A 25,818-nucleotide genomic window follows, 5' to 3' on the forward strand; every position below is an offset into this window, starting at 1 on the left:
GAAATTGTGCTTACAGATCTGCAGGATATTGACTCAGTAGTATTACACTACCTCACTCTGTGAGTGCAGTTTCTTAGAATAATGATATGGAGTGTATACCTAGTGTTCTAATTAAAACCCGTGGTCATCCATCTATCTAATTGCAACAATGCCCTCCAGGATACTTCCACTCCAAATGCACCATTCTTCTTTTTCTTGAGCAAGTGACTTTAAAACTACCTGGCTGCTCGCCAAGACCTGAAGTGAAAAATTTACTGACTGTGATATCGCACTAGAAACAGCATTATGGAATGAAAAATTAAAGAAGACAGGCGAAGAAGTAAGATTTTCTATCAGCTTTCTGGAGCTATAGCTTATAAGGTTTCAGCATTAGCTGTCATAATATCTAATTTTCTCCACAAATTAATAGAAGTCATCTGTTAATAAGTAAAGACTTTCTAAAATACACTAAAACCCCTGAGCTTCCAACCTAAGAGAAAAATGAAACTTTAAAGAAGCAGACACAGTTATTGGGTGTGCTTTGTTATAGATTTCAACCCTGAAGGCTGGGGATATGCATCCAAGAGCAGTCAGGGCCAGTACCCAGGCAACCGAATGATGAATTTACCCCATACCAGAATATCTAATGCTAGAATGAAATTCCCTGTGCACATACTGTGGATAATAAGTACATAAATGCTATTTTCTGTTAGCATATATTGTGTTATTAGTTTTAATGATTTAGGTAATATGTGGGGGTGGGCAGAAAGTACTTTTTTGACATGAATAAGAAGACATCATTATCATCATCAAAATCATGAAATCTGCCATTCATTTAGTGATTAACTATGTACCAGGCACTACATAAATGACTTACACATATTACCTCATTTACCGTAATCCTCAAAACCACCAAATAGGATAGGTCCCATTTTTATCCCATTTTAAAAATATGAAACTGAGGTAAAGACAGGTTAAGCCACTCGATCAATGCCATGCATTCAGCAAGTGACAGAGCTGGATTTAAACACAGACTTCTGGCTCCATAATCTAAATATATATATATATATATATATATATATATATATATATATATATATATATATATATACTGTTGCCTATCAGCCCTCAAGTCACATTTTCATTTTTATCTCACAGAGTAAACACAAGATATTTGCACTAAGTCTGTAATAGATTCCATTAGGCAATGGTATTACTAATGTGTCTCAAATTGAGTGGTAGTGTTAATAACTGGAACAACCACCCCCATACTTATATAGTTGTAAGTGCAGAATGTTTTATAACTTGCACACTTATTTGCTCAAAATCTTGCGTTATCTACATCAAACAACCCCAAGACTTTACGTCACTTCTGATACTCCCTCCTCACATGTCCCTTTTAATGGCCTCTGAGTTTAACTCATAAGCAACAAAACCAAGCCTTTGTTGTTCTACCTAGACTCCGTTTCAGAATTGCCTTGGTGGCGTTTTTCCTGACTTAAGGAAGTCAATAAAACTCACGTTGGTTACATCAAACAGGTTTCTTTATTTAAAGAGGGAGTTCTTCACAGTTTGGAGATTTAAAAAGATTCAGCTGAGACGCCCTCACCTTGGCTTGTGTAAGCGCTTCTCTTTCAAGGCCATTTGCACTGTTCAGGGCAAGGTCCCCAGCATTCCATGGAGAGCGACTCACATGCTCAGCCTGAGCTCTGATTTTGTTGGACATAAAATGTTTCTAGAACAGGGAGTTTATTTTACTCTGGGAAAGTGAGATTTCACCCATAACTTCATTATCTACACAGACCCGTTTGTGGTAGGAGGGTCTAAATTGGCCACAATGACCCCCACCTGCTGTGGAGTCCTACATGGAATGCGGGCTGGGCATGGAGGCTTGATTCTGATTAACAGAATATAGCAAAGGGTGTTACTTTCAAGATTAGATTGTCATAATAAAAGTATGACTTGGTTTTTGTCTTGTGTGTGTGTGTGTGTGTGTGTGTGTGTTTGTTGTTGTTTGAGAGAGGAGAGAGAGATTGAATCTCACTCAATTCTGAGTGAAGGCAGTTGTCATGTTTTGAGCTCCCCATGGAGAAGCCCAGGTGGCAAGAATCTAATGTCCTCAGCTAACGGCTCGTGAGGCCTTAAAGCCTGCTCACAGGCCCCTGAGTGAGTTTGAAAGTGGCTCCTTTGAACCAAGACGTGACTGTAGCCTCAGCACACGACTCCACAGCAGCCTCGTGCGAGAACCTGAATGAGAAGCACTCAGCTAAGCTCTCCTTGGATTTCTGACACACAAAAACTGTAAGACAATGTCTCATGTTTCCGCTTTGGGGGAGGGTGTGGCTTGTTGTGTACTGATAGGTAAAGAACACAGATTTTGGACCTGAAAGTGGAGTGCTGCCAATATAAAGTCCTGAAACGTGGGAATGGTTTGGAACGAGGTAGTGAGCTTTGAGGAGAATGTTAGTGAAAGCCTCGATGCCTTGAACTCACTTGCAGTAGAAACATGGACTTTGTAGATACCAGCGGTGAGGCCTCAAAAGAAGTGAGGGGCATGTGTTGACAACTACAGGAGGGGGAGGGGGAGTTCCTGTGATATACTAGTGGGAAGCCAGACAGCTCTAATGCCTGTGGTAACATGGAAAGTAGAAAATGTGTCCTATGAACTGGGCGATCTAGCTCAGGAGACTTACAAGCAAAGTTTTGGAGGTGCTACCTGGTTTCCTTTTGCTGCTTACAATGAAATGGGAGAGGAGAGAGGTCAGTGAGAAAAGAATGTTATAGGGAGCCAGGCCTTGATGTTTCCTGAAAATTCTCAACTTCTTCCAGATGGCAGGTGATGCCAAAATTACAAAATGTATTCTGAGCAAAAGCTGAATCCCTGATGATACCCTGAAAACGTGACTCAGAGAGAAATCCGAGGGTGGGCCTCTAAAATCTTTTATTGGAAGCTCAGTCAAATGCAAGGAGATGCCCTGGAGGACTATTCGGTCATGCAAATGGCAATCTAGAGAGGTTAAGTGTGCAGCTCCCAGGTTCTCTCAATAATAAATAAATAAACAACAACAAAACCCACAGCAAACAACTCTTAGCTTTCAGAAATTTGTGAGTGTGACTCTTGTCTAACGAAGTGAACCTGTTATGCAAAGTGCCGAGGTCCCAGAAAACCTCAGCGTGTTGTTTTGGATTCACAAAGAAATAGCCTGAGGACTGGCTGTGAAAGACATGGGTTTATGAGGACTAACATGCACAGCTGTGGCAGCCAACTGGTGAAGTTTATGGCTACCCCGGCTGCCACAGGTGAAGTAGAACTGCTAAGTCCCATCAGGCCAGTGGACAGGCTGCGCTGGGGTGACCGGCTGGTGCTATTGTTTAGCTGCCATTCAGATTTTCCCAACATGAGCTTTTATAGAGAACAGAAAACAAAGAAAAAAAAAACGATGCTGGGGGACGGGAACGTGTGAAAACTGTGAGAGATCAAAACGTTGCTTTATTGACTGAGGGACTGGGCCAGGCTCCCAAGGTCTCACAGTCTGCTTACTGATGGCCTTCACTGTACTTCCCACGGGGTAGGAGGGGGAGTTGGAGCATAGGAAGGGGCCCATTTACCATACAGAACCACAAGGAGATGCAAAGGAGGCTCACAGTTTTTGAGTAAATTGTATCAACAGTTATGCTGCCAGCTTGAACTGAGAATAGGCACAGCACAAATAAAAGGCAGCAGTTGGGTCCCCAAATTTTTACCACAACACTGTCCACAAGGTTGAAGACACACAGGGCTAGGAATAAATATCAGGGCTATTCTTTTTAGGTCACTTATTTTCTTACAGATTTTCAACCTGCTTAATAGGAATTATTAGCCTACACACCAGTATTTGCTATCCTCAAGGAAGAGAACTGGCACACTCTTGTTATGGTCAATGACCCCTGAACCCCATTAGAGCACTACGGTTATGTGGACATCCAACCTTTATTTGTTTCCCTCACTGTAACCACATCTGTGTCTGCAGAGTAATTACCACAAACTTTAGGAATCCTTTTTTGGACATTGTCTCACTGAGGCATGTGCCCAGGAGTTTATAGAATGAAGCCACCATAGACTATTCTGGAGAATTACCTAAAGGAAATACTGATTCACTTTTTATGCATATCATCTACGTGATGGTTTCTATGATGAGGATTATGTTATTGGAAAAGATCAGAAAGTTAGCATTCATCTTTAAATGAATTCATCTTTAAATTTACCTTCAGTTTTAAATGACACTCTCACAGCCTTTAAAGTTCAAAAGACAAGTCTAGACTCGTTGGTCCAAGAGATAATAGAGCATCTAGTAGCATTACCAGGGGTCCTCAAACTTTTTAAACAGGGGGCCAGTTCACTGTCCCTCAGACCGTTGGAGGGCCGGACTATAGTTTAAAAAAAACAAAAAAAAACTATGAACGAATTTCTATGCACACTGCACATATCTTATTTTGAAGTAAAAAAACAAAATGGCAAAAACACCTGCATGTGGCCCGCGGGCCGTAGTTTAAGGATGCTTGCATTAGACTTTCTGTTAACCAGTCAAGGTATCTGTGTCATTACCAATAATTTGTGCTGCATTTGGATAAATACTACTAGTCAAGTAGAACACTGCCCTAAACTAAAGGGGTTGACCACTTGACTCTCCAAGGTAGATTCTAATGGGTTCTGGACATACTTTCTTGTCCAGCATTCATTAATTTTTGCAAATGGCTTTAAAGCATTCTACAAAATCCAGTCATCACTCTTCTTTTTTAATTTGTGTACATTTTCTGTCTTAAATGCTGCTCTGAAGCCACTGTCTTATCAGATGACTTGACATCTCATTTTTTAAAAAAAGAAACAAAAGGTCAGACCCTGGTTTGAATCTAACCTATTTTTTAAAAAATGATGACATGAGAGATTATGATAGTGCTGTAGATCAGAATGAAACTATCTTTATTGCCAACCGTATGGCCTGGCCAGAAGACGCCCAAAAGCTAGTGTGACTGAGAACTGGATCTCCACCCCACACCCTATCATCAATTATGCAGGTAGAACCATGTAATATCATAAGACTTACACAATACTTCCATCTTTACTCAGAACCTCACCTAGTTGCATAAGTCCTTGTCTTAAGAAATCAACCAATTTAAAACTCACTCTCCTTTCTGTATCTCAAACTAAGGATTTCTGTTCAACCCATAAGCAATAAAACTTGTGCATTCACTTTTTGTGATGAAATGCTAATCCACAAGATTCCTTATGTTCTCTCCTGCTGAAGTAAGTGAATAAAACCCAATTTGTTTATATCAACAGATTTCTTTATTTAAGGAGTATGTTTCCTACTCTTTGTCACCAGAAATAGCTTAATTTAATTTAGTTAGTCATTGTCGAAATTATGCTTTTTAAAGTTTCTTTGATTGTCATTAGTTAGTATTGTAATTTTACTTGGCTTTTTATTTACAAAGAAGTTCGAATAAGTGTGACAAGTACCTGATGTGGTACAAGAGAAATATAGATAGCTTCTCCTTCAAAAAGTTTACCATTTTGTTAAGAATACAAAACAAAGATGTGGGAAATAATGAACAGTTTGGATTTTCATAGGATCATAACATATTCAAGGTGAAAGAGCTGTTTAAGCATATGATGGTGACTCAGCAAAATTGAACCAGAATAATACCAGGAGAGTCAACTTTCTTGATGTTCCCCTTTGCATACATTGTTTAAGTTCTATCTGGTTTGGAGGTAAAAAGAATATATACAACTGGTGAAATTCTTATTATTTTAAGATCACCTGATTGAATGACAGTGCTTTTTTTTTTTTTTTTAAGTTTATCTTGATTCCTTTCAAAGCATTGATCGTCCATTTTATAAAATTCTCCCTGGACAGCCTCTTCCTTCTGTAAGTGTCCTAACATATCATCAGATCAGAAATCCTTGTCAAATGAAATTTTTGAAGGTTTGCTTCCATAGGTCTCCATTCATATTCACTTTTCATTTCTTGCTAATACTAATTTCCTGCTTGCTTCCTGCTGGGGCTATTTTTTGACAATATGGGGTGTTTAAAAAAAAGTAGTAATGTCCCAATATAGGTGTATATTTAACAATTTCAGAATCTTTTCACATAAACACTTTAGCAAAGTCATGAACAAAGAAAAATAGTAACTGTGAGAAAAGTTAGATATATTGTAAAAGTAGGTCATCTTGTATTCTACTTAAAGTTCAAATAGGCCAGGGAACATTTTTGTGCTGAATTAATCCTGTCCTTTCAAATGCATACCAAACCCCCAGGGAAGTGTGATGATGTAGCTTAAGGGCATGTGCTAAGAGGTCAATTGACTCCTTTCTTGGGTTATGATCATCATTAATGATAATGGATGTTCTGTTCTGAGACTGAGGTAAGGGCATATTTTTTTATTGTCCGTTGATGCTATTGAAAATATTAGAGACACTTATATGGGAGAATTTAGGAGCATCTCAGGGAAGGTGACCAGAAAAGGTCAATTCATCAAGACAACAGAAATCCCACCCACCATTCAAAGGAGTTTGACTGCAGCATGAGTTAGAAAGAGGACGTGTTTGACAGAGAAGAGATTTGCCACTTTCCAATTACTTATTTCCATGGAAACAAGTGTTCTTTCTGTGGTCCTTCATTTGTCCTAGCTGGAAAGGTGAAGTGAATAACAGTTTTGCAAAATCATGGGTTTCAGGGGAAAGCAGGGGACAAGCTGGGGAACACACGCCCTTTGCATGGTGTGTCTAATCCTTCCTGAGAAGATGTCTTATGGGTCCAGGAGACCCAACACTGAGTGAGGGCCGCTAAGTGGGAGAATATTTGTGGTGTCACTGAGTTGAGGAGGAAAAAAATGAAAGCTCCAGCAAGACAGAGAACTGAAATCGGAGACCTGGGGAAACTAGGGAGAAGCAAAATCATAAATGGAGAGGGATTATCAGGCTCAATAGCACAAGAAATTGAGAAAGTGAAAAGAGGAGTAGAGGGATGAAACAGGTTAAATCAGGCAGTTTGAGCTTCAAGCATCCAGGAGATCATTTCTATTTTCTATGGGGCCTATAGGACATAAAATTTGGTTTGTGTGCGAATGAAAGATCCCCCTCCCCCCCCCCACTCCCTCCCCCCACCCCGACACATATACACACTGGCTGAAACAGGTTAGAGGCTTATTCTAACATATAAAAGTTTGCATTGGGACTCCAAGGCTTTGGAATTGTATCGTGTTGGGGCATAGGATTGTTCTACCTGGTGATATGTCCTCTGTGTTCCCGACGTGAGAAAGACATGAAGACAAAGGCACATGCACTGTTTAAGAGTCTATGAAAATAACATTATTGCTTGCCCTCCCATTGGCCAGAACATAATCATGTCTAGCAAAAAAAATAGTTCTAATAAATGTATTCTTAGTCTGGGAAACCATGTGCCAAATTAAAATGGAAGAGGGGAAGCTCTTTTACTGAAGAATAAAAGGAGAAGATATATTATGAAACAACTCTGAGACAGAGTTAAACTGGAGCAAATACATTATCACTGTATCCCCTGGCAAAAGGCTGATCTGTCAGAATTGAGGTAGACACAGAGTCAAGATCTGGGTGGGAAGCAGAGCTTATGAGAATTACAGACTAAACTATTTTGATGCCTTGCCTAGAAGTTTAAATTGAGCACTAAAACAGCCTTCCCTGCCAAGGACATCCTGGTGTTCTGTTCCATGTACCATAGTATTCATTGAGAAAGAAAATGGAAGGGCTAGGACATGCTTAAAATATAGCTCTCTTCTAAATGTCTGTTGAACACAAACCATGTGTACATGGTTTACTGGGGCCACAGGGTCTAAGTTCCCTGGTCAGATATGTACTGGGAATTGGGCATACAGTCATGAGCTTCTTAATGACCAGGATATATTCTGAGAAATGCATTGTTAGGAGATTTTGTTTTTGTGCGAACATTATAGAATGAACTTACCCAAACCTAGATGGTGTAGCCCTGTGGTCGGCAAACTGCGGCTCGCGAGCCACATGCGGCTCTTTGGCCCCTTGAGTGTGGCTCTTCCACAAAATACCACGGCCTGGGCGAGTCTATTTTGAAGAAGTGGTGTTAGAAGAAGTTTTAAGTTTAAAAAATTTGGCTCTCAAAAGAAATTTCAATCGTTGTACTGTTGATATTTGGTTCTGTTGACTAATGAGTTTGCCGACCACTGGTGTAGCCTATTATCTTCATAGTATTTGATATATTTTTATATGACTGGCAGTGCAGTTGGTTTGCTTAGACCAACCTCACCACAAACACATGAGCAATGCATTTTGCTAGGAAATTATGACTGCTATGGAGTCACTTGGTGATAGGAGCTTTTTAGCTCCATTGTAATCTTGGAGGCCACCTTTGCACAGGCAGTCCTTCATTGATTGAAATGTGATGTGGTGTATGAGTGCATTTAAATGTGGAGGGTTAATGGGTTGGTACATGCAAATGTCATGGGAAAGGCAAATGACTGGATCTTGAAAATATATAATGGGTTTTAGGATTAAGTTTCCTATGTTGCTGAGGGAAAATATTGATAAGAAATGTGATTGATTAAAAATGACCCTCCCACTCCACTACAGAGAAATGAAGTTTAGGTATACAGTGTTTTGTTCTGTTTTAAACACAGGCTATATGGTCAGAGGTGAAGAGACTAGTGAATGTAAAGGAGTATAGTGACAATCATTGTTTTTTAGTCCACTGAAAATTCTCTAAGGTTAATTTTTTAAATATTTCGATGTTATCCTTCTAAATAGTAGTTTTACTGGCTCCATGATTCTAAATTGACTGATATTCCTTTCTTTTTTTTTTAAATTGTGCTTTTGAGAAATCTGCTTTTATTCCACTCCCCCGCGCCCCGATCTCTCTTTATGTCTGCGTTCTTTTAAGAAGTTTTGTCTTTGGTGTTCTGCCACTTAATTTCAATTTCTATCTAGGCAGGATCTTTGAAGAACTGTGGGTATATTTTTTATTGGTGCTAGATAATTTATACCATTATTTTTAAAATATTGCCTTTCTTCCATAATCTCTATTGGGTCTCAAGTATATGAGTTACTAGACTCAATATGTCCTATATATCTTAGGTGTTTGTTTGTTTTCATATAATTTTTCCCTTAGTGCTAGATTCTGTATAATTCCTTTAGATATATATTCCAGCTCATTAATTCTATTTTTAACTATGTCTAATCTGTTTAACACTTCCATTGGTTTTTCAACAATTATACGTCCTATTTTTAGAAGCTACATTTTTAAGTTTCTAATGTACTTGTTCATTCCTGATTATGTTCCACTGCATGCTCAATGTTCTGTTTCCTTGTGTCTTGAAGGATTCATACATAACTAATCGAGGCTCTGTATTTGACCTTTTCAATATACAGTCCTTGGAGGTCTAAATATATTGGTGTTCTTTTTTCCTGCTGATTTTTATTCCTTTTTCCTCATGTGCTTGGTACTCTGTAGCTATGAGCTCATTGTCTTGGTTGATTGTAGTCTGCTGGGACCATATGAGGAAATATTTTTCTCACAGTAATTCTTCTCAATTATAATGTGCTTAAGAATCACCTAAGGAACTTATTAAAATGTGGATTATAATTCAGTAGATCTGGGTCGGATCCTGAGTCTTGGTTTCTAATCTGCTCCCAGATGGTGCTAATGCTATTGGTCCTCAGGTCACATTTTGAATAGCATGGGCTTAAAAGAATTGCTTCAGCTTCTGTGTTTGCTGTAGTCAGAAGCCTCTACTTAAAAACTGGGGTCACGACAAACCGCATCCTCCTTGACTTGAAACAGTACCCGAAGCTGCCCTCCCCGACAATTAACTCAAAGCTCAGTATCCTGATAGCATCAGGGTTATTGATGTTTGCTCTCTGTGAAATCCTGCATCTCTCCAAATCTGTCCCTAGCTCCACGTTCCTGTCTCTCACTGCTGAAGATGTGAGGGAACATTATGAGTCTTTCGTGTTAGACCAGTGATACCACAAAGTATGTATTCTGTATAATACCTAGTGTCTTGATGCAGAAAGATCCCTAGAACACCCAGTCATAATGCCAGAACCAAAAGTCTGATTAACCTTTTTTTAAAAATTTAAAAGAGAGCATTTGTAATGGAACCCTATTTACTTAACTCATCCGGACAATCAGTGGTGATAATAGAGTTGGAATAGTATTATTAATGATAAAGGGTTATAGAAATACAGAAATATAAGGTGGTGTTATCTTTCATAATTATCCGTCATTCTCTGAAATGGCCAAATCATGTAATGTCGTCATAGGACAAAACAGTGCTTAGTCCTTTTGCCTCCTGTGTATGGTCTTTGAATTGAGACATTTCCTTTGGGCCTTTGATTCTTTTATCAAGTTTGCTTATGTTTAAGCTCTTATTACAACAAACTTATTTTACCATAATTTTTCCAACAGTTTTTCTCCATTTTATGGAACTCATACCACCTTGAAATATGTCCTGTTTGAAATATGGATGCAGTTTAACCAGACAAACTGGATTGTGTTTCATAATGAAATGTGATCATACCCCTGAGTTGGGATAATTTATATTTAACAATTCCTCTGGTCCAAAATTCCTACATGTGCCTGCTTTAAACATGTTGTTAACTGATAACACTTTCTACTAGCCTGGGGCAAAGCAATGTCATACCCCCTTATACAATAGGTAAGTTAAGGTGTACACAATTCAAATTGTAGTTCACCAAAGCTGCCAAGCAGTATTCCATGTATAAGAGCTTGTTTTTAACAGCTAACTAACAACCCTTATAATGTATGTCAGGTGTGGTACCCTGTGCTCACCAATCCACCCAGTCATTAAAACATTGCTGAGAGCACATTTTTCTCCACTAGAATTTTCCTAGGGGCTCTATCCAGGTGCATGAAATAGTTAGGAGGGCCACACATACATTTGCTTTAAAATTGGATTCTGATTTGCATATTATTTAAATACACTACCTAGACTGTGCCATTTATTCTTAGGTAGCTTTTAGCAAAACATTATTTATTGCTACCATTATAGTTGACACTTTTTGATTTTTCTCCTTTACTTTCACCCTCATCCAATCTTTGACACAAGTTTGAAATCAAAGAAATACATAAAGATGGAGCTTTCTGCTGGATTACGGTCTGAAGAACACAAGCTATATTTCAAGGAAACTTTCATCTATAGATCCAAATTATACATTGCTTTTTATTTTCTTTTATTTAGGGAGGAGAGTAGAGTTAAGATTTCTTTTTGATGGAGAAAAAGAGGTACAAGAATTTTAATATTGTAAGTATATAAATTTAAAACAATTGGTGGAGTGATTCATTTATTTAACAAATAATTATCAAAACACAATAATTTTCAAGGGGTTCAGTTGGTATGGGGCATTCAGCAGCAAACAAAATATTTTTTAAAATAACCTGTTCTCATAGAGTTTACATTCTAGTTGCTAATAAGTAGATTGGGAGAGCGGAGATAAACAAAAAAACGAATAATATATATATAGTGTTATTCAACTATGAATAATATATATATATATATATATATATATATATATATATATATATATATAGTGTTTAAAATAGTGATCAATTATAAAGATAAAAATAATTTAGAGGAGGATAGGGAATGCAAGATGTTGGATAAAATTGCAAATGGTAGCAATTGCAAATCCAATTGTCAGAGAAGATACCTTTGAGAATTTCTATTCCAGTAAAACATAAAGGAGTTTAAAAAGGCAAGCCATGCTGACATTCAGGGAACATTAATGTCCTTGGGAATTACCTGAAAAACTTATTAAAATGAAAATTGCTGGGCTTATAATTCAAAGATCTGATCCAGGAGATTTTAGGTGGACTCCTATTATTGAAATTGTATTAAATATCCCAAAAGATTCCAATGCAAAAGGTCCTCATGCAACAAAATTGAGAGGAAGGTATAGATATTTCTCATAAACCTCTGCTCCCTGAACACACAGCTTTTCCCATTAACAATATCCCATACCAGAGTGGTACATACGTTATAATTGCTGAACCTGCATTAGCACATCAATATCACCCAAAGTTCATAGTTTACATCATGTTTGCTATTGTACATTCTATGTGTTTAGAAAACTTTATTTCTCTTATATTTTTTCTAGATTTACTGAAATATAAATGGCATATAACATTGTGTAAGTTTAAGGTATACAAGGTGATGATTTGATATATATATATATGGTCAAATGATTGTCACGTAAGGTTAGTTAATACATCTACCACCTCACATAATTTTTGTGTATGTAGGTTGAGAACATTTCAGCTTTACTCTCTAGGCAGCTTTCGAGTACTAGTATATAACAGTGTTGGCAACTATAGTCACCATGCTGAATCTTAGATTCCCAGAACAGCTTCATCTTAGAACTGGAAGTTTGTACCCTTTGACCAACATTTCCCCATTTCTCCTGCCCTCCCCGCCTGTCATGTGAGTCCCAGCTTATTGATTGTGATGCTATTAGCTACAAATGCCTGAGAGGCTCATCCGGGCCCATACTCCTTGTGGAGAGCCCCACAGACATTTTCCCCACTGGAGTTGATGCTGTGGCTGACTAGCCCTTGTGGTTGTCATGGAGGGAATCATCTCAGCAACAACCATCATGGAACTTTTCAGAACAAGAGAAGGAATTGGGATATAGGAAGGGAAAAGTGGGGTACTCAGGCAGTCAATTACCTGTTACCAAGGGCTTTCTAAAAGTGGAACTTCATGGGTCGGGGGAGCCTGCTTCTTCAAAATGGCTCTCTCCTTAGTCTTGGACTGCCCAGGGTTTCACAGTCTCCTGGATCCCAAAGCTCCCTCAAAGGCACATTTGTCAATAGATGGATGACAAACTTTGGTTGATGGGGGAATACGTAAAAGGGACATCTTATTTGGCCATTTTTTCTAACCTGGATAAATTTATGATGACAGATGTCTACCACTCTAGTATGATAGGCAGTTTTTTTATTGTCCTAAAAATCTTCTGAGCTCTGCCAGTTCATCCATCCCTATCACCTTAACACCTGCCAATTACTTACATTTTTATTGTCACCATGGTTTTACCTTTTCTAGAATGTCAGGTAGTTAGAATCATAGAGGATGTAGTCATTTCAGATTGGCTTCTTACTAATTTACAATTCTGTTTCTTTCGTGTCTTTTCATGGTTTGGTAATTCATTTCCATGTAGTACTGAATAATAATAATCTTGAATTCTTTCAAGTTTTGGCCAATATGAATAAAGCTGCTATAAACATTCATGTGCAGGTTTTTGTGTGGGCATAAGATAACTCCCCTGGGTAAATACCAAGGAGCATGATTGCCAGATCGCATGGCAAGAGGAGGTTTACTTTCATAAAACATCACCAAACACTATTCCAAAGTGGCTGCATCCTCTCATTCCCATCAGCAATGAGTGAGCGTTCCTATTGCTCCACATCCTCGGGAACATTTGGTGTTGTTGGTGTTCTAAATTTTGACCATTCTAATACATGTGTGGTATCCTACTATTGTTGTAATTTGCATTTCCCTGATGACTTATGATGTGGGGCATTTTTAATATGCTTATTTGCCATCATATATTTTCTTTGTTTAGGTGGTTACTAAGGACTTTAATCCATTTTTAAATTGGGCTATTCTCTTATTGAGTTTAAAGGTTTCTTAAAAACATTTTAACAGTCCTTCATCAGATGTTTTATGCAAATATTGTCTTAGTTTGTGGCTTGTCTTCTTATACACTTGGCATTGTCTTTCACAGATCAAAGTTTTAAATTTTAATGAAGTCCATATTATATTATTAATTATTTCTTTAATAGATTATGATTTTGGTGTTATATCTAGAAAGTCGTATGAAATCTGTAGTGATGTCTCCTCTTTGATTTCTGACAATCGATAATAGTAATTTATTTTTTCTCTGTCTCTTTTTAAATTAGCCTGGCTACAGTCTTATCAAATCATCAGCTTTTGGATTTTTACTGATATTCTTTATTAATTTGTCTTCAAATTCATTGATTTCATGTCTAATTTTTATCATTTTTTCCTCCTGCTTACTTTGGATTTTATTGACGTTTTGTACTTGTCAGCCTTATTCTTCCTATTTTTGTCTTCCACACTTTCTCTGGATTTTTTGGTTTTACTTAAGCATTTTATGTAATTCTATTTTCCCTCCTTTCTTGTTAATTATATTTCTTTTAAATCCTTTAAAGCAGGTGCCCTAGAGTTTGCAATCATACATTTACAACAAATCTAAGTCCACTCTCAATACTACTTTGACTTACAGGTAGTGCTAGTGCCTTATTAAAGTTTTTTTAAATTCTTCCTTTCCATTCCTTTATCATTACTGTCATTCATTTATTTACACATAAGTGTGTGTGTAAATAAATTAATATATGTATTTATATATATATGTATATGTATATATACTCACACATGCATACATAGTAAAGTACATTATTGCTATTTTGAATAATCTGTAATTTTAGATCAATTAAGTATAAGAAAAATAATTTTTCAATTTTGCTTTCACTCTTCCTTTTCAATATTCTTCCTTTCTTTATTAGATCTGATTTTCTGACCTACATAATTTATCTTGTTTCTGAAAAACTTATTTTAATTATTTTTTAAAGCACTTTTATTTTATTTTATTGATTTTTTTACAGAGAGGAAGAGGGATGGATAGAGAGTTAGAAACATCGATGAGAGAGAAACATCAATCAGCTGCCTCCTGCACATCCCCTACTGGGGATGTGCCCGCAACCAAGGTACATGCCCTTGACCGAAATCGAACCTGGGACCCTTGAGTCCGCAGGCCGAAGCTCTATCCACTGAGCTAAACCAGTCAGGGCATTCTTTTAATTATTTTTACAAGGCAAGTCTATTGGAAATAAATTTTCTCAGTTTTTGTCTGATAAAGGCTTTGTTTCTCTTTTACATTTTTTTCCTGGACCTAGTTATATATCTATCCCAGGTGGGCTGTTCTTCTGCTCATATTGTTTTCATTCTGGATCTCAGGCTAAAGAAATAAATAGTCCCTATCTGAGACATTACTGTCTCAGGAGAGAGTCAGGGGGGAGGTGGTAGAATAACACAATGTTTCTTAGAGCTTCTTCTTGAAAGTGGCCATTTTCACTCACAATTTATTGGCCAAAGCAAGTCATACAGGATACCCATAATTTTCCATCAATGAAGGATAAGAAAAATAATTTTTAAATTTTGCTTTTACTCATTGATTTTCCAAGGCTTTCTTTTTTATTATATATGTTTTAATATAAAATATTCCCATAGGAAGGGGAACATATTTTTAATCATAATACAATTTAACATAATCATCTATCATAACCCAAAACTTATTAATCACTTATTATATATCAGGCATGGTGCTAAAGCACTTTACATAAAGTACTTCCATCACAAGGAACTTGAAGCTCGTAGAGGTCAAGTAATTTATCAAGTCATGCAGCTAGTAAACAGCAGAGTCTAGTGATAGAGTTTAATTTAAACATTTATGGGGAAGCAATATGAAGAATTAAAAGATCAATAAATATATTTCTCAAGAAAAAGAGCAGAACTAATAGCAGCAAGCTGCCTATGTAAATCATGGTAGTGGCTGTTAACTAGGTGATAGAATACCCATTTTCTGTCACATATCTTGTATGGTGCCAGATGGGTACTGGATTTATCAGGGTGATTTCCTCATAAGGTCTTTAAATGTTTAATCACTATGTTGTTTAATCACAACTGAAATTAATGTAATATTGTATGCCAACTATAATTGAAAAAAATTATTTTCTTGACTAAGTAATGAATTTATTTTTAATGTTTTATTTTGTATTAGACTAATTTGGGGTGACAGTGGTTAATAAGATTATATGGCTTTCAAGTGTACATTTCTATGACACATGGTCTTCATATTGCATTGTGTGCCCACCATCCAAAATCAAATCACCTTCTGTCACCATATATTTGACCCCCTTTTTTACATTTAAAGGTGAAATACATATTTACCCACCTTGGCACTATTGACATTGTGAGCCAGAGAGTGTTTGGCTGTAGCGCTGTCCTATGTATTACAGGATGTTTTCAACGATCTTAGCTCCTACCACTGGATAGCAGTAGCAACACCCCCTTCCCATTAGTGACAACCAGAAATGTCTCCGGGCATTGCCAAATGTCCCCTGCAGGGCAAAATTGACTGTGGTTGAGCACCACTGCCCTAGACAAAGATGAGTGACAGAGCGTGTGTACTTGATCATCTAGTTAGTAACTAACACCATGATTTAGGTAGGCAGCAGGCTGCTGTGAGTCCTTCAATTACAGAGGGTAATTTCACAAGATACAGATGGTGTTTTGCATTTTCTTTCTTCTCTCAAAACTTCAAATATTTCAGTCCACTCTCTTCTCGCTTGCATGTTTTCTGAAGCAAAGTCAGTTTTAATTCTTATCTTTGATTTTTTACATATACAGTGTTTTTTGTTTTTTCCCTCTGACTTCTATCATTTTTAGAAATCTTTTTGAGTTCTTGAAATTTCAATATAGTATGCCTAGGTATAGTTATTTTGGAATTTATTCTGCTTGGTGTGCTTTGAGATTCCTGAAATTTGTTGTTTTGTGTCTAACGTTAATTTGTAGGAAATTCTATTATTGGTTTTCAAATATTACTTTTTCTTTTTTTCTCTTTCTGATGTTACCATTATGCATATGTTACATCCTTTATAGCTTTTCCACAGTTCTTGGAATTTCTGAATGTTTTAAAATATCCTTTTGCTCTTTGCTTCTCCAGTTTTGCAAGTTTTTATTGTCATATTCTCAAGCTCAGAGGTTCTTTCATCAGCCATGTCCAATCTACTGATAAATTCTTTATTTCTGATACAGTGTGTTTTAAATTTTTTTTATCTATAGCATTTTTTAGCCTTTCTTAGAATTTCAATCTCTCTTTTACATTAACCATCTGTTCTTGCCTATTTTTCTACTCCTTCCATTAAAGACCTTAGCATATTAATTAAGAAAAAAAATTCTTCATCTGATCATTCCAATATTCCTTCCAATATGTGACTTTGGTTACGATGCTTTTCAGTCTTTTCTGACTATTTTTTTATCTTTTATAATGCCTTGCAATTTTTTAGGAAAGGTGGACATGATGTGCTGGATAAACAGAACTGTCCCAAAAAGGCATTTAGTAATGTGCAGTAAGATGTTGGGGAAGGGGAAGTGTCCTGTACTCCTATGATCAGGTCTCTGTGTTTCGGTGAGCCTGTGCCCCTGGACCGTGAACTCCACCTGTGCTTCTCAGTCTCCCCCTCTACCCTTTAGGTGGAACAAGATACAGGATGGCTAGAGATGGGGTTTGTCCCTCAGGTAGTTTAGACTCTGATAAAACTCCAGCAGGGTAGGCTCTGGTTCACATGTTTTCCTGGGGGCAGGCATTGTTAAGAGGAAAAGCATGCTCTGGTTTATTTCAAAATCAGTACTTTTCTCTGTCCCATTCTGAAAGCGGATGTTTTTCTAGTATTCACTCTGAGGACCTGCTAGAGCTTCTGGAGGTAAAACTGACAAAAGCGTGACCCCGAACTGCATCACTAAGTTCCTCTAGAGTTTTAACTGTCACAATTGTCTACACTAAGGCTCCTGCTCTTCATCAATCACAGTTCAGGTTTTCCTACCCAGCAGTGGTCCTAGAGGTGTGTCTGTCCCTGGGCTTCTGCTCTGGTAAATGGTGATGTTCTGTATCCACCTATCTGTCTCCAATGTTTGTTCAATGGTTTGCCCTAAGATCTTCTCTGACATCTAAGAATTGTTTATTTTTTTTTCAGTTTTTTTCCAGATTTTTACTTATTGTTATGATAGAATGGCAACTTCTAAGCTCGGTACGTGCCAGACTAGAACTCATAGTCTGTGTGTCAGTTACAAGTCTCTTTAATACCTCCAGAAAATACTTCTTGACTTAGGGCAAAAGAGAACTTGTGGGAACACTTGTAGATCTAGATCTTAATCATCTCATAGGTAGAATGTGCTGGGAATGTTACAAACTCCTGAGAGGGCTGGACACCTTTCCTCACCTCCAGTTGGCCCTGGGACTAGGCAGTTTGGAGAATTTCCTAGAACTATTTGAATATAGTAACCTTTTCAATTGCAAATGTCATGCATTCAACAGAAAAAAAATCATATTTTAGGTCAGAGGTGTTGGAAAAAGAAATATAGCAAAAGTGTCTCAAAATTTCCAGCTGAGGGTGCTATGTACTTCTGGGATCTTGATACACTTTAGCATAATATTATACCCCGTTGTTAATACATTATGACTCAAGGTACATGCATTTTTAAATATCCAAATCTTCAACCTAGGACAACTCTGGACAATGGATTAAAGACAGTCTTTAGACACTGCCAAGTCTTGGTTTAACTTAGCCTCACTGTAGTTACTCCCTTCTCTTCATATCATCACTTCCTCATTTACTTACAGAACACAGATAAACACGTGTTTTCCTGGAGCAAAACATGGTTTCATTTCAGCCACAAGAACAAGTGTCCAGAAAATCCTGCTGAAATGGTAGGAGGAAAGAAAGGTGGAACTTATTACCTTTTATTAGTAGCTTTATAGCCCAATTTATCTTAGGCTCAGAGTTCATGATAATATTCATGATTTCAATAGCAAATCATTGCATCCCCAAATCTCATCTTTAATGTCATATTGAATCATTTAACAATTATTCATGGGGTCACCTCTGGAGACAGACAGTTCATTTCTTTCGGCAGCAGTGTCTTAAGTACATGCTGCATTTAAATTGCATGATGGTTAGGTTACTTGAGATGCCTCATCTAACATGCACTTCCTCTCCAAGTTATTCCATCTTTCAGGGCCCAGTTCAAGTTTGGTCCTTTCCCTGAAGAGTTCCCAAACTACTTCTGTGCATATTTGATTTCTCTCTCCTCTGAACTCTCAGTGAATTATTTACTACATTGTTGATATGCTATCTCTCATTGTCTATTTTTTCAAATATGATAAGTCATTGTGTGCTTTATAAATCAAAGATTTATTGTGTTTATTGTTCACAAGATATGAAGTTTAATTGTTGAATAATAGTATAGATTAGTGTAAAAATCTATGTTCTAAGAATCAAAATATTTTATTTCAACTTCAGATACACCACTAACTAGAAATCTTGGGGGATCACCAACCTTTTCATTTAGGAGTTGGAGTTAAAAATACTTGTCCTACCTTCTGGTATTAATTGGGGGGGGAGAGGGTAGATTCAATAATATGTACATTTGAGTATTTAGAAATGTTAATAAACACATAATGAGGAGGTTAGTTCTTATACACACACACTCAAATATCTTTATTTGAAAACAACAAGTTATATAACATTTTAAACTAATCTTTCCATTTTGCATCATGAAAAGGCCTGCAATACTGAATAAGCACATATCACAGATGAGCAAATAAATGATGGGTACTACTCACAGAACCATAATTGGAAAATGTGAAGTTTCTCTATGATTTACAAAACCTATTGTTATTTGTTACTCTACCTCTTAGCTTTATCCATTTTACCAAAAAGCATTAAACCTTTCAATGTACAATTTTTGAGGGCAAATGATAGAGTGTAAAGTAAGACATCGTACCTGCCATTGAGGCTTCACATGTTGACAAGATGACATGTCTGCAAAGAACCAGAGCTCTGGGCAGGCATGCAGTGTTTCCCAAATCACATCCAAGAGAACACTGGGATGCCACAGAATACGCTGATGCTGTAGGAGAGGCAGCATTTTACCTCTACTTTCCTAGTGTTTTAGCTGGAGATTAAGTTGACATAAGACAAATTAACAAGAGAAAAGCACACAAATTGAATATACTTTACATGGCCTGCCAGTCTTTGAAGGAAATAAAGGCCCAAAGAAATGACAAACTCTAAATGCTTTTATACAAGGTTGAACAAGAAGCAATTGTGAAAAAGCAACTAAAATATAAGGGAAGGTAAAGGAAGATAATAATTTTTAACAAGGTCTGTTCATACAGAATTCTCTTAGCTTCAACTTGCCATCCTTGGCTGTAAGAATAATATGTTCCTTCTGGAAAAAGGACATCTGTTTGAGGGTTTTATCTCTTGATTTTGGGAAGGAAAAATGGAGGTTGAAAACATCCTTTTGCACCTGCTGTGTGTGTGTGTGTGTTTTTTAAAGTGATTTTAGCTCAAAGTAGTCCTTATGCCAAAGTGGCATATTTTAATGCTATTTTGATGTCATCAGTTTTTTTGGTCTTAGAATCAATATTTTGTTAGCTGTTTTTAAATACAAATGTAAGTAAAGAAGTTCTTTTAAATTTGTGCCTTGCTTCCCTTTTACACATAAGGCCCCAAATAAGTGAGATAACATAAATTATTTCATGACAATAAAAATAATAGGGAGGTCACCATAAAAGGAAGGAGATTTTACTATATCTTTGGAAGATATGAAGAAAATATTAAGCTAATTACAAAATTAAGTAAAGTTGATAAAGGTGTAGCCCAGAATAGATGAATCTACCTATCTGGTAGAAATTCCAGAGCAGTCTTCAATTCAGAGTGAACAGATATCATTGAAAGTGAAAGGGAAAAAGGTATTGAAATACAGTGTGAGAGTAGTAATTCAATATTTCTCTTTAGAAGAACTACACCCCTTTGCCTTCCATTTCCATACTTTCCTTCCCTGCCCCTCCCATCATGGCATATGGTAAACAGCCTACACCAGTCAAAACCTATGAACTTATTACTCTACCTGGTTTGCCTGTTTCCGGGGATTGGAAGGCACACACAGTACGTTTCGTAAGTTTGCGTTGTATTTGAAACTCTTGGAAGAAGTAGCCACGAAGAACTCACAAAGGGAAAGGGAAAGGGAAATCACGATATTGTAGTGGAGAAATAGAAACATTTCAGATATTTAGTTCCTAACAGTGTGAGAGTCTGGTTTCCTCTGCCTTCTTACTCAATTCTCGTGATATCTTCATTTTCTGAGAAAGGAACTTGAGGTTCAGGGAAAACGATTTGTTAAAGGTCATGTGCTTGGTAAGCAGAGCATCCTGTGCTGCGATCCATGCAATACTCTTATTCTCAGCTCTGTCACCTACTACCCTGTGTCCTTGGGCAAGTTCCTTCGCCTCTTTAAACTTCATTTCTTTAACTGTAAAATGGGAATCATTGTCACCCCATGGAGTTGGGAGATTTAAATAGAACAACCTATTTTAAACATTTAGAACGATATTTCTTACTTAGAAAAGCTCTCAATATGTTAATCATATTAGCTGACTTCTACATGGTACTCTTTATTCCAAACACTGAATCATAACCAACTCTAGCTTAGAATAGGGGTGTATTTTTGATACAAAATGATATGTTTGCTTTTTTGGTTTCTAAAAATGTTTTCCCCAAAGTTATCAAAATATATACCAGAATATTCTTAATATAAAACTTTCTTGTGTATTTATTTGTGAGTGTGCAAGTGTATGTGTATCTGATACACATACATATTAGTAAATATCCAATTTGCTTAACTCTAAACAATGTACATATATGTGTATAACATATTTATATATATATATATATTTTTTTTGTGTGTGTGTGTGTGTGTGTGTATGTAGATTGCCATTAAGCAAATTGGATGGGTAAATCATATAAACAGGAATTGTATCCTGGTCACTGAAGAAACTGCTTTTTATTATACTCTCTCAGTGGCTCTTCTCCTTCATGGAGGCTACAGGTTGAAAGGGGTTGCAAAGTTTGCAGACAATGTGCATATGTGAAAGTAATAATGGAACTATTTGGAGAAACGTTCTAAGAATACTATATGTTCCCCAAACAAACTTCTGCCCTTGTATCTTTTGTATGCAATTAAAAATACTTTTATTTCAAAGTAACTGATTTCATTTAGAGACAAACACTTTAAAGAATGTAAATTGACTTTAGAATTGTACACTTTAAATATATAATTTTATGAACCAATGTCACTCAATAAATTCAATAAAAGAGAAAAAAAATAAAAGTAAAGTAAACTGCTCAAAATCATAGCATATATAGAATCACCAAACCCCACAGTACTTGAAATTGTTTCCCTCTTGGGCATATACAGTGTAGAGTCTCAGGGGGGAAATAGATTATGGAAGCTGCTAGCGGTATTGCAGGAAAGATACAAAGAGAATGGCTGGGTCTCTGCTGTAATGGAGATAATATTTGTCCAAGAACCAGATCCTGAATGAGCACATTCTGTGTTCCTACTAACTCTGAACGCCACTTAAGAGCACTAGGCAGAATTTCAAGGCCAATGAGAAAGCCTTTTCTCTTCTTACCATTATGCTCTGATCGCAAACCCTGTGCATTCCTTGGGTAAGGGATACTGGGCTTCATTTCATACCCTAAAAGGCAGGTGTAAGATAACATGTCAAGGAAGGAAACTTGTTACTCCTTAAACTCTAGAAAGGAGCACATTTAAGGCAGACGACCCCAGACTTTTTATGGCCAAGATAGCTTCTAGGTGGGATCAAATCCTGTCCTTTCAATCCTTCTTACCTTAGTCACAAGATAAGCCTAAAAGACAGATTATCCCCACCCACCTCAAACAGAGAGATTGCAGTGTTTGCCTAACAATGCCTTTGAACTTGGCCTTTCCTCCCCTTAATTCTCAATACCTCCCTTTCTGGATTGCAGAGGGTAGAATAGGGACCAGAAACCAACATGATCATATTTACTCTGAATCGGACAAGATTTAAAAGCGACTTCTTTCATTGTGACACTTCTCAATTCTTTCTGAGTATCAACTGCTCCATAAGTCTGCTGTCTGGACCCAATACAGAAGTTTAAATTAGTGAGATTTTAGATACAATTGTATGACCAAGTTGTGGTCTAATTTCTCAACCCCTTCATCTCTCAAAAAATTAATATTTTTCTCTCAATCCTTTTAGTTACCCTTTATCAAAATACAATCATTAAAAAAACTCATGCAAAATTGCACTATTAAATTTTTTGAAATTTTTATTGAGGTATAATTGACATTGGTTTCAGGTGTACAAGAGAAGGATTCAATATTTACATCTGTTGCAAAGTGATCACAGTAAGTCTAGTTACCATCTACTTAATTGCACTATTTATTTTTTAAAAATTCTTATATCTCTTAAGAATAGCCATTAAATAAAAGAAAATAGACTTCTCTGCAGCAGATAAGAAGCAACATATAATTTTTTTTTCTGAATATGCTGACAGAAAATGACCTTTTTGCATGTTTGTGTTTTCTTTTGTTGTTGTTTTTTAGCCTTTATCTTCAACGCCAAATATTCCTCATGATTACTTGTCAATATTGTTCTCCTCTTTCTCTGCTTTAAAGCCACATAGTAAGCAGCTTCTATGTAAACTGGGTCAGTTATATTTGTCTGCAATTAGAGTGTTTCAAACTATTATTTTAATTTCATATGATAAAGGAGCAGAGGAAATGTTTTCTTGGCCATTGAATAGCCCAGAGGCAGAGTTAGCTACTTGTACTTACCCTTTTCTCCCAGAAGTTAATGATCTGGTTTAAACCAAAGGGTTATGATCAGGGAGCTTATTTGTGAACCACGTTGATCATCTTGATGATACATTCCGTTTGCTTTTCACTACAGCACAGTATTTGTAAGAACTATTAGGTGCAGTTGTGTGTAAATTTGGTTATTAAACCAGTAAAATGTTTTCACTATATTCAAACATGTCCGCCTACAAATTTAGATGCATAGTGAGCCTAGAAGCATGTTCTCTCTAGTGGGAATGAGGTAAACATGAAATTGGATTGGAAAGCATACATGCCTTTGCTCTCTAACTCACCTGACAAATAAAAAAAAATCAAATCAACAAACATTCCTCAGTTGCTGCTGTGTCCCAGGTGTTACCCACGAGCTCCGCATTGTGCAGCTGCAGGTTTTTGTATTGGGCATTGCACATGGTCTTTACACGTGTGACGTACAGTATATGTACTGAAACCTGGTTACGTGAGGCTCTCTCACACTAATTTTGAATTGAAATCTAAGCTAATGACACATACTATACATCACAAAGAATATACTTAAGCAGTTGAGAGTATTTTAGCACTGTAAAAAACAACACCCACACTGTTTGTACTTAATGGACTGGTTGATTGAGTCTTTTATTTAACAACTATTTGCTTACTCAGTGGCGGGCACTGTGGTAGGCAGTATGGATATAGCACAAAGTCCTGATCAGATGGAGAAACTAAAATTTACTTTCTGGTCAAGCAATAGAGCTGGTGATCACAGCTGCCGACCGATATTGGTCTTTTTGTGCAATTGTTCTTAAGGACACACCGCCAACAAAACTCTGAAAGTGAAACAACTAATGCTCTTATTTTAATTAGTTTCAGTGGAGGAATTTTGTGTTAACAGGAACTCAAATTTGGCAGAGAATAGGGTCTATGATCTCTCTTTTTATAGATTAAATTAATGTACAAAAGGATTAAATGACTGACTCCCACAGTTATTACTGCAAAGAAAGCTCATCTATTTCCAGTTAGAATGATTTCATAGGCTGCTTTTCAATACAGTGGCTTTAAAAACTTTACAAACTCTGACTGACCCACACTAAAAAATGTTACATTGAAACAAGTACATACATGTGCATATTATTGAAAGAAAAGATTCATGAATAAAAATTTATTTTTAGTACATACAATGTGATATCATATTTTCTATTCTGTTCAATTCTATTTCATTTTTTAAAAATGCTGGTTGAAATACTATTTTCACAACCCACTAATGGGTATTAATTTTATAAGATTAATTTGACTAATTTGAGATAACAAGAGATAACTATGTTTAAGTTCATGGTAATGGGTGCATATGGCAGTTTCTTTATGTATGTATGTATATTTTATTATGATTTTATTAAAAAACAAATAGCTATCTCCTTGTAATATGTGTAATGCTTCATAATTGATTGTAAAGAATCCTAATTTTTTTCCTATGATAAGTTGCTTGAGACACTTAAAGTTTGTTATTCTTTGAATTCATTAAGCATCCATTTGAGTATTTCTCATCAACTCTTACGAATTATTTTTATTGTCTACTCCTTTCATAGTTATTTTCTTAGAATCTAGCGCACTGCTTGGTGTTAACAGGTGTGTGTTGAATAAATGAATAGATGAATGAGTGAATTCGGAGTTCCGCTTTGCTGTGTTTTGTTGGATAAACTTGCCTTTAAAGGAGACTAGGACTGAGTGAGAAGGAGAGGTGGGAGGGAAAGCTTGAGCAAAGACCTAGGGATAGTCAGGGGAGTCCGCTGCTCATCCACGGAGTTGAGAGGTGGTCCCAAATCTGAAATCTGAATTAGAGAATAGATGAAGGATTTCAACAGAAAAAAAAAGATAATTTGAGAGGGAGGAAAATAAGATAATGATGAGGAAGATAAATGGAGCCGGGAAAGGGAGAGAAAAACGAAACCTGACTTATATGCATTTAAAACTGCAAGCTGTCTAGAGGCACTTGGTGGCCCTGTAGTGAAGCTGCCCCATTATCATCAGGGCTAACAAAGTAACAGCCACTGATGTGGTGGAAAAGATTTGGGGAAGAAAGATTGGGTTAATATGGGCATCCTCAATCATGTTATCAAAAATAGGTCAACCCCAAATAAAGTCACCACCTTATTTGTTTCTTTTATAGCAGTAACCAAAATTTATCATAATTTTGTTTCATTCATGTTTTTCGCTGTCACTCCCTTAAATGGTAAGCTCCATGAGGTCAAAAACTTAACTTCTGTATTCACTATAATATTCTCAGGAATTAATACAATACTTAGCATAAAC

The sequence above is a fragment of the Cnephaeus nilssonii genome, assembly GCF_951640355.1.
Source record: "Cnephaeus nilssonii genome assembly, chromosome: 15".
NCBI classification, from domain to species: Eukaryota; Metazoa; Chordata; class Mammalia; order Chiroptera; family Vespertilionidae; genus Cnephaeus; species Cnephaeus nilssonii.